The sequence below is a fragment of the Ovis canadensis genome, chromosome 15, assembly GCF_042477335.2.
Source record: "Ovis canadensis isolate MfBH-ARS-UI-01 breed Bighorn chromosome 15, ARS-UI_OviCan_v2, whole genome shotgun sequence".
In the NCBI taxonomy this organism is placed as follows: domain Eukaryota; kingdom Metazoa; phylum Chordata; class Mammalia; order Artiodactyla; family Bovidae; genus Ovis; species Ovis canadensis.
Window position 1 is genome coordinate 86,703,970 of NC_091259.1, and position 10,190 is coordinate 86,714,159.

The window sequence follows — 10,190 nt, forward strand, 5'->3', positions numbered from 1 at the left end:
TACAACCGCATTTGTCCTATATTGTGATAAAAATAAATTCCTTTAAATACTTTTTGAAAGTCACTTATTTTGAGTTTTATATCATAGGACTAGGCAATCCTGATTCGAATTAACCCAGATGTCTATTTTGGAGGCAGAGGTGGCAACAGCTTATCTGTACCATACTTTGGTTGACTGTTGACGTGGTTTTTAGGTTTAGTGCATTAAAAAAGAGTAATATTCAGAGAAGATAGTAAAGAAATAGTTTCTATTTACTGTCTCTCTCTCCAGTTGACACACTTCAAGAGAAACAAATGCTGATTTTGACCCAACTCGTGCTTAGTAATCTGGTGGCTGTGTCCAGAGTGTTGGGGTTGCCTCACTGGTTTCCTCTGCTGGAGCAAGTGCTTACATCAGTGATTAATTCGGGAAAGGCAGGGTCTCATGATTGACAGCCCTATCAGGTCTAGGATGGACAAGTTATTTATAATAAAAGAGTAATTCTGTTGCCAAAGAAGGAAAAAGGGAGATCTGGTCAGACAGATAAACACATTTGAAATGAAACTTTGAGGCAAGAGAGAGGAAGGTTTAAAGAAGATATTTTGGTGAGAGAAAGACACCATTTTCACAATTTCCTATGCCAGAGCAATGTGAGAAACACTCTGAAAAAAAAAAACAAACCAAAACTCATTTTTAATGTGCTTAGATTTTTGTGTGTGCGAGAGGCAGAGAGACAGAGACAGAGGCAGAAAGAGAGAAGTTAAATGGGAATGTCCCAGTGAATTTCAGGATATCCAAGTGAGACTACATGATGAAAAATTTAAAATAAGAAGCAGTATTTAGTATCACAGATAATTTAAACAAAAGATTTATTTTGCTCATCTGTGAAATGGGGACAACATTATGTGAGGCACTGGATGAATATAAAGATAAGTAAGAGATCATGAAAAAGTGCTCAGAAGATTGTAAGTGATATTTTACTATACTATTTTTATTATCAATATTCTTTTTTATATAAAAACATTTATAGCAGTATTGACTGCAGGTTTTGTTGATTTTTAAATTTGATTTGCAAAGTAAATGCAATAGCTTTCTTTTTTTAGACTTCAGTAAGATAATTTAAAAATTTTTTATTTTTGCAAATTAATTTATTTTAATTGAAGGCTAATTACTTTACAGTATTGTAGTGGCTTTTGCCATACATTCACATGAATCAGCCATGGGTGTACAATATTCTTCAAGTTAATAAAAATTCCATATTATCATCTTTATAGGCATAAGACAAAATCAGTTCTTAATTAAACTTTATAAAATTTTAGTAGCCCAGGAAAAGAGGAATTCTTATTGATCGAATGTCCTGAAGAAACACTACTTCTTTATCATCAGGGTCTAGGGAAATATATGACTCTGAAGCAGTTTATTCACTAGAAATTTGTGAGCTCTATCTTAGGGTTCCCCAGTGGCTCAGCAGTAAAGAACCCACCTGGCAATGCAGGAGACATGGATTTGATCCAGGAATCGGGAGGATCCCTGGAAGAAGGAAATGGCAACCCACTCCAGAATCCTTGCCTGGGAAATCCCACGGACAGAGGAGCCCGGCAGGCTACAGTCCATGGAGTCGCAAAGAGTCTGACACGACTTAGTGACTAAACAACAGCAAATCTATCTTAGGGTATTTTGAAAGAAATGTGACAAAACATCAGCTTCTAAGACTCATACTAGTCCTGCTCCAGCATCATGTTAATAAAGATTCCCTCAAAATGACCTTATTTTCTAAACTATTATAAACCCGATTTTAAATATTTAGTATTACAAAGAAAGATTCCCCTCCACCTTTTTATTCATCTCCAATTTAACAGGATCTCAGTGAATACAGTGAACTGTAAGTGATAATCACTCAGTCGTGTCTGATTCTGTGACCCCATGGACTGTAGCCCACCAGGCTCCTCTGTCCATGGAATTCTCCAGGCAAAAATACTGGAGTGGGCTGCCATTCCCTTCTCCAGGGGATCTTTCCAACCCAGGGATGGGACCTGTGTCTCCTGCATTGCCAGCAGACTTTTTGTCATTGAGCCACCAGGGAAGCTTCAGTGCATATAGAAAGCGTTAGTCACTCAATTGTGTCTGACTCTTTGTGACCTGTGGCGTGTAGCCCCCCAGGCTCCTCTGTCCATGGAATTCTCCAGGCAAGAGTACTGAAGTGGGTAGTCATTCCCTTCTCCAGAGGAACTTCCTGACCCAGAGATTGAATCTGCATCTCCGGCATTGCAGGCAGATTCCTTACAGTCTGAGCCACCAGGGAAGCCCACTTTCTGCTGTATTGCCCCCATATTGAATATAGGGTGTGTTCAAATAAAGTGTAGGCAAGGTTCTTAGTGAAGTAAGTAACATTGTTATAGTTCCTTTTCAAGGTGGTGTTAAACATTGCCACGAGGTGGCCCCATCAGCTTATCAATCACAATTAAAGCGTGTTCATATTTCCTTCATTATTTTTTAAGGTTTTTTTTTTTTTGATGTGGATCATTTTTAAAGTCTTTATTGAGTTTGTTACAATACTGCTTCTATTTTATGTTATTTTGGTTTTTTGGTCACAAAGCACAAGGGATCTTAGCTCCCTGACCAGGGATTGAACCTGCACCTCCTGCATGGGACCGGATACCACTGGATACCAGAGGAGTCCCATCTACTAATTTAATTTACAAAGGATTCCATAGAGTTTCCTTGTGTAGTTTGGAACTAGAGAAAATGGAGAGCCTATATCCAGTTAGAAACAAATATAAAATTATCAGAAAATAGATCTCACTGGACTGACTGAGGTTATGGAGCAGACTTTTAATTGCACTTTCCCTTAACTGTTCTTTCCCAAGATACAGTCCACTTTGGGACAGGACATCTTCAGTAAGAACAAAGAGAAAATGACGCAATGAATTCGGGGGACTTGCAGCTAGTTGGCTAAGACTCTGTATGTGTTACAGTGGAGTCTTCCACACCTTCTTTCTGGAGGAAAGCAAAAAGAAACATCAGATGACTATTGAAAATTTGGACCCATTCTCTGTGTGAAGGTAAGGGAAGAGATGAAAGCTAACATGCTTGATTCATTTTTACTTTAGTTCTTCTTGCCATCTTTAAAGAAGAGGGACCCCACTGAAACATATGTTAAGAACTTCTAAATCATTATCTGTTCCTTTTCCTACCTGATTCGTAGCAAGTTCAGGAGAACATAAATGAAGTAAATCGAAAGCAAATTTTATCTTTGACTCATGGCCACGATGGCATGACGCTTGTCTTTGACGGATGGTTGAGGAAGGTCTAAGAAGAGAACCTAGGTAGAGAAAAGTTTAGGTTCTGCAGTTGGATCAAAATATTATAACACGAGTATAAAACAGATCAGAGATGCCTTAGCAGCAGGAACAGGGGAAAAGAAAAGCCCTGAATTCAATTCACATTCCAGTCTGAGCCATCTGGGTGACTTCCTTTCTCCTTGCTGAAAGAAGGTTATTGTGGGCTGTGGTGGTGTTATCCTAAGCGCTCTGAACCCCAGAGTGACTTGAGTTCCTCATCCTGTGTGGTCTCACCTGTTGGAACACTGCAGTCTATTCTAGGCATCAAGCCACATCGAAAAACTGAGAAATTAAAATGTCATGCAGAAGGCTTGGGCAGGGGCTTCCTTGGTTGTTTAATGGTAAAGACTCCGCCTGTCAATGCAGGAGACACGGGTCTGACCTCTGACCTGGGGAGATCTAACATGCTGTGGATCAGCTTCGTGGGTGCTGCACAGCTATTGAGCCCATGGTGGAGTCCGCACACTGCAACTGTCGCGCCTATGGGCTGCAGTCACTGAGGCCCGAGCACCCTAGAGCCTGTGCTTAGCAACAGGAGAAGGACCAGTGAGAAGCCTGAGCACCGTGGCTAGAGAGGAGCCTCCGCCCGCCGCACCCAGGGAAAAAGCCGCTCAGCCGTGAAGTCCCAGCACGGCCTGTATAAACGCTTGAGCAACTCAGGTTCAAGGAGATCAGCTGACTTAACCAAGGCCATTCTCACAGTGCATGAAAGAAGAATACATAGAGGGTATCGAGTTGGGCTAATTCAGGCTCTTCTCATGGTTTCTTCCATGTACCGTTTCCATAAAGTGATGCTTAAACTCAGCATTCTAGTATCCTATGGGCTTCCCACTAATGACCATTGGCTGTAACCTCAAAAAAAGTAAAGAAGGCTTGAGCAGGTTTAGCAACAAAGACTGACGACAGGAGTTGATGAGCTTTCGGCAAAGGGCAAACGGAAGACTGAGATGAGGTGCCTGAGTGATCCTGGAGAAAGTGTAAACAAGTGGTGGGTGTGACAGGTGGATGGCTTGACGGCCCATCCTGCCTTTCTCTTTAATTTCCCTAAGGTGAAGAATATCATGCAAGCTATATTATTGGGCCTCAAGGGTATAGCCTTGCTAAAGTTGAATAATAAATTTCAAAATAAAAAGTGAAGGAAAAGTGCTTAGCATAAGTGTGATGTTGAACTCCAATATTCCTGGGCAAATAAAAATTTAAAGTATGTGCAGTTTTCTGAGCACTTACACATCAACCCTCTCATTCTAAGTGAGTAAGAGCTCTGAGAGGTCAAGTTACAGGGGTTCCAGCCACATTGAATGAATGAAGCAACTCAGGTTCAAAGAGATCAGCTGACCTAACCACTGCCGTACTTACAGTGCATGAAAAAAGAATACATAGAGGGTATAGAGTTGGGCTAATTCAGGCTCTTCTCATGGTTTCTCCCATGTACTGTTTTCATAAAGTGATGCTTAAACTCAGCTTTCTAGTATCCTATGGGCTTCCCACTAATGACCATCGGCTGTAACCTCAAAAAAATAGGAAGCCAAAATGCGTTTTGTGTACTCCTATTGCAATGTACATGTTTAACCTCTTTAAGATGAAAGGATTTTTGAAGACACAGGAGACATTGTTACAGTGTGAAAAAAGAAAGATTACAGTCTGCTTTGACAGGTAATACTCGGCGCCCACTTCTGCCGGTCACTAGTATAGGGAAAAGGATTAAACTTTTATTTTGCTCCTCTGTGAAAGGAAATATGATGTTTAGCCTGCAGGTTTGTTAAAGACAACATGTAAGGCATAAATGCCAATAATCAGTCTGCACTTACTGGAAACTCAATAAGACTCTGTTAGATGTTTGCACGCATCAACTCATTTAATCCTCACAGCAATTTACAAGGTAGGTATTACTATTATTACTCCTATTTCACAGGTGAAGAAAAGTAACTTTCCTAGGGTCAGAGCACTTGCAGAACATGCACTTAGGCTTAAGCTGTAATCCCGAAGTGCGCAGCACATGGCCTAACACGAAGCAGCTGCTCATTCTTCTCGGCTTGTTTCATTGCACTGTCCTACATCACTTCACCAGGCGCATACTCACCTGGTGAGCTCAGGTAAACATCACTGAAGTTGGAATTACCAGATACTTATCCTGGAATTTTTTCTGCTATTGGTTATAGGAATTTAAGTTTCTAAGCTGTGGTTTTCTTACCCATATATTGATGGATTCCTAGGGAATCTTGTAATATTATAGCTTCAAATCTGATCCTTTGCCCTGGCCTCATTTCACTTCTGTTTCCTTAGCCACAGCATGCAACTAAAAGTCATATGCTCTCCTCAGTTCCATTCAGTTCAGTCACTCAGTCATGTCTGACTCTTTGTGACCCCATGAATTGCAGCATGCCAGGCCTCCCTGTCCATCACCAACTCCCGGAGTTCACTCAGACTCACGTTCATTGAGTCAGTGATGCCATCCAGCAATCTCATCCTCTGTCGTCCCCTTCTCCTCCTGCCCCCAATCCCTCCCAGCGTCAGAGTCTTTTCCAATGAGTCAACTGTTCACATGAGGTGGCCAAAGTACTGGAGCTTCAGCTTTAGCATCATTCCTTCCAAAGAAATCCCAGAGCTGATCTCCTTCAGAATGGACTGGTTGGATCTCCTTGCAGTCCAAGGGACTCTCAAGAGTCTTCTCCAAAACCAAAGTTCAAAAGCATCAATTCTTCAGTGCTCAGCCTTCTTCACAGTCCAACTCTCACATCCATACATGACCACTGGAAAAACCATAGCCTTGACTAGACGGACCTTAGTTGGCAAAGTAATGTCTCTGCTTTTGAATATGCTATCTAGGTTGGTCATAACTTTTCTTCCAAGGAGTAAGCGTCTTTTAATTTCATGGCTGCAGTCACCATCTGCAGTGATTTTGGAGCCCCCCAAAATAAAGTCTGACACTGCTTCCACCATTTCCCCATCTATTTCCCATGAAGTGATGGGACCGGATGCCATGATCTTTGTTTTCTGAATGTTGAGCTTTAAGCCAACTGTTTTCGCTCTCCTCTTTCAGTTACATCAAGAGGCTCTTTAGTTCCTCTTCATTTTCTACCTAAGGGTGGTGTCATCTGCATATCTAAGGTTATTGATATTTCTCCCAGCAATCTTGATTCCAGCTTGTGTTTCTTCCAGTCCAGTGTTTCTCATGATGTACTCTGCATATAAGTTAAATAAGCAGGGTGACAATATACAGCCTTGACGTACTCCTTTTCCTATTTGGAACCAGTCTGTTGTTCCATGTCCACTTCTAACTGTTGCTTCCTGACCTGGATATAGGTTTCTCAAGAGGCAGGTTAGGTGGTCTGGTAATCCCATCTCTTTCAGAATTTTCCACAGTTTATTGTGATCCACACAGTCAAAGGTTTTGGCATGTTCTCCAAGGGACTAGTTTATTTTTTCTGGGTCCCCTTTTTGAAGACATGCTTACCAAATTTCTCTTCTCTTCTCCAGCGGAATCCAGAGTCTGTCTCTGGCTAACGAAAGCGACACGAGGGTCACAGAGTTCATCTTCAGAGGTTTGAATTTCAGCCCTCAATTGCAGGTCTGCCTTTTCCTGCTCCTTCTGAGTTTCTACCTCATCAACCTATCAGGAAACTTGGGTACGATTGTTCTGATACAGATGGATTCCCACCTTTGCGGCCCATGTACTTTTTCCTCAGTCATTTGTCTTCCATGGACATGAGCTTCTCTTCTGTTGTGAGCCCCAAGATGCTCTCCGACTTCTTTGTGAGGCAGAAAGCTGTCTCTTTCCTGGGCTGTGCTTGGCAACAGGGGCGCTTTGGGTTCTTCGTCATAGCAGAGTGTTTTCTCTGGCGTCCGTGGCCTATGGCCGCTGTGGCTACACCCGAAACCCACTGTTGTATTCTGTCGCCAGAGACTCTGAGTCCAGCTGGTGGTGGGTCCCTATGTCACCAGGTTCCTGAACCCCACGATGCACACGTGATGCTTTTTGCTTTCCTTTCTGCAGCCCCGATGTCATCCACCACTTCTTCTGTGACTTGCCCCCTCTGCTTTCCCTTGTGTGTGCTGACACCAGTCTCAACAAGAGGGTGGTTTTTGTCGTGGCTGGAGCTGAGGGCGTCTACAGTGGCCTGACTGTCCTGGGCTCCTCCACTGACATCCTCATTCCCATCCTGAAGATCCGCTCTGCTGACGGGAGATGCGAAGCCTCCTCTACCTGCTCTGCATGCGGGACAGCCGTGTCTATCCTGTATGGCCCTCTTCTCTTTATTTATGTCCGGCCTAGTGCCTGCGTCTCCCTGGGTCTCGACAAAGTGGTGTCCATGGTTTACACTTCAGGCATCCCCATGTTGAACCCACTTCCCTATTGCTTGAGGAATAAGGAGGTCAAAGATGCCGTACATAGGGCCGTGCTGAAAAGGACGTTTTGTAGGGCACAAATTCTTATCTAGAAAGGAAATTGGAGGAGAAAGCTAAAATAACAGACTGCAGGGGGGCAGTCCTAAGATGGCGGAGGAATAGGACAGGGAGACCACTTTCTCCCTCAAAAATTCATCAAAAGAACATTTCAACGCTGAGTAAATTCCACAAAACAACTTCTGAATGCCGGCAGAGGACATCAGGCACCCAGCAAAGCAGATCATTGGCTTCAAAAACAGATAGGAAAAAATATAATAAGACGAAAAAAGAGACAAAGGAGATAGGGAAGGAGCGCCTTCCCGGGAAGGGAATCCCGTCCCGGGAAGAGACTCTTAAAAAGAGAAGTTTCCAAACACCAGGAAACAGTCTTGCAGCTGAGTCTGTGGCAAGCTTTGGAAGCACAGAGGGCAACGTAACAGGAAGGAAAAATAAATAAATAATTAAAACCAACAGATTAAGAGCCCAACAGTAACTCCCCCAGCGGAAAAGCAGCGCAGACGCCTGCATCCACCAGTAGCAAGTGGGGGCTGGGCAGGGAGGAGTGGGAGGCGCAGCCGGCAGTGCTTTTTAAGAATTGGGCTGCGGGAGGCGCGGGCTGCAGTGCTTTTTTGAGAATCTGGCCGGAACGCCCCGTGTGTGGACAGAGCAAACTCACTTGGGCTAGCAAACCCGACTGTGGGATAGCTACCAGGCGAAACGCTCGAACATAAGACATCGCCAGGACCAAGCACAGAACAAAGGACAGATCAGAAAGAGCCGGCTGCAGACCATCCCCCTCCGGTGACAGGCAGCCAGAGCCTTAAGGGCTGGAAGGGGGCAATTGCAGCCCAAGAGAGACATTACTTACCAAAATGCAAGCAGGCTTCTTTGTTAACTAAGACTTCTGAGGGTTCTGGACGGTCATCACCTGCCTGAGAAGGAATGCCAGTGGTACACCCAGGAAACTGAGCAACAGAGAAAGGCCATAGTCACAGTGATTGCGCTCGCCAAACTCCTGAGCTACTCGGAACTGGGAAGGGCACAAAACGCAGGCCCAAGCACATCTGCACCTCTGAGGGCTTCCTGAGAGCTGAGCCTGAGCAACTTAGACTGGGGAGGTGCATGAAGCCTGGGGCCGGCCTCAGACTGTTACCCGGCAGAGCTACATAGAGCCTGAGCGGTGTGCACCATGAGCAGGGGCAAGCCCAGAGTGGATGAGACACTGCAAGCACACGCCAGTAATATTTATTTGCAGCATCCCTCCCTCCCCACAGCATGACTGAATAGTGAACCTAGTTGTCCACCACCGCCCTCACTGTGTCAAGATGGAAATCAGACACTGAAGAGACAAGGAAACAGAGGAAGTTAAACAGAGGGAACCGCCTTGGAAGTGACCGCACACAGCCCACAACACCAGAGAAAGGGCCAGTATGCCTTTACTACTTTTACAATCTTTTTTTTTTGAGTTGATGGGGTTGCGTGATTGTTATTTCTTCTTTTTTTTTTTTTGTTTTTCCTCTAATTTTTTAACTTTCTTAAATTTTTAAGTACTCTATTTCTCTAATTATCTATTTTCTTTTTTTTGCATTTATATATATTTTTTTTAATTTTAAAATCTTTAATTCTTACATGCATTCCCAAACATGAACCCCCCTCCCACCTCCCTCCCCATAACATCTTTCTGGGTCATCCCCATGCACCAGCCCCAAGCATGCTGCATCCTGCGTCAGACATAGACTGGCGATTCAATTCACATGATAGTATACATGTTAGAATGTCATTCTCCCAAATCATCCCACCCTCTCCCTCTCCCTCTGAGTCCAAAAGTCCATTGTACACATCTGTGTCTCTTTCCCTGTCTTGCATACAGGGTCGTCATTGCCATCTTCCTAAATTCCATATATATGTGTTAGTATACTGTATTGGTGTTTTACTTTCTGGCTTACTTCACTCTGTATAATTGGCTCCAGTTTCATCCATCTCATCAGAACTGATTCAAATGAATTCTTTTTAACGGCTGAGTAATACTCCATTGTGTATATGTACCACTGCTTTCTTATCCATTCATCTGCTGATGGACATCTAGGTTGTTTCCATGTCCTGGCTATTATAAACAGTGCTGCGATGAACATTGGGGTACATGTGTCTCTTTCAATTCTGGTTTCCTCGGTGTGTATGCCCAGAAGTGGGATTGCTGGGTCATAAGGGAGTTCTATTTGCAATCTTTTAAGGAATCTCCACACTGTTCTCCATAGTGGCTGTACTAGTTTGCATTCCCACCAACAGTGTAGGAGGGTTCCCTTTTCTCCACACCCTCTCCAGCATTTATTGCTTGCAGATTTTTGGATCGCAGCCATTCTGACTGGTGTGAAGTGGTACCTCATTGTGGTTTTGATTTGCATTTCTCTAATAATGAGTGATGTTGAGCATCTTTTCATGTGTTTGTTAGCCATCCGTATGTCTTCTTTGGAGAAATGTCTATTT

The 10,190-nt window shown here is 43.5% G+C and overlaps 1 pseudogene; it reads left to right on the top strand.

Annotated features, from left to right (window-relative positions):
* The first annotated feature begins 4,875 nt into the window (after positions 1-4,875).
* Positions 4,876-7,759, top strand: LOC138420217 (olfactory receptor 5G9-like; annotated as a pseudogene).
* The last annotated feature ends 2,431 nt before the right edge of the window (positions 7,760-10,190 follow it).